This window comes from Lipotes vexillifer, unplaced genomic scaffold (genome assembly GCF_000442215.2).
Source record: "Lipotes vexillifer unplaced genomic scaffold, Lipotes_vexillifer_v1.1 scaffold1093, whole genome shotgun sequence".
NCBI lineage: Eukaryota > Metazoa > Chordata > Mammalia > Artiodactyla > Lipotidae > Lipotes > Lipotes vexillifer.
This window is the reverse complement of record NW_006774793.1, coordinates 555,461-555,666: the sequence shown is the minus strand read 5'-3', so window position 1 is coordinate 555,666 and position 206 is coordinate 555,461.

Sequence of the window (206 nt, the reverse complement as noted above, 5' to 3'; positions counted from 1 at the left end):
ATCGGAAGATTAGTGCCAAGGAAATCTAGGAAAGAGGTATCTGGATGGACCTCTGAGAATGGGCACAGACTGTCAAGATAATTATGCACTATGTGGATACTGGCCAAGGGAAATGGAAGCTCTTAATAATGGACAAAACAATGCACTCTAAGGATGTGTCAACATCTTTCCCCAGCCACCTTGATGCTTGGTCAATGATCCCATGA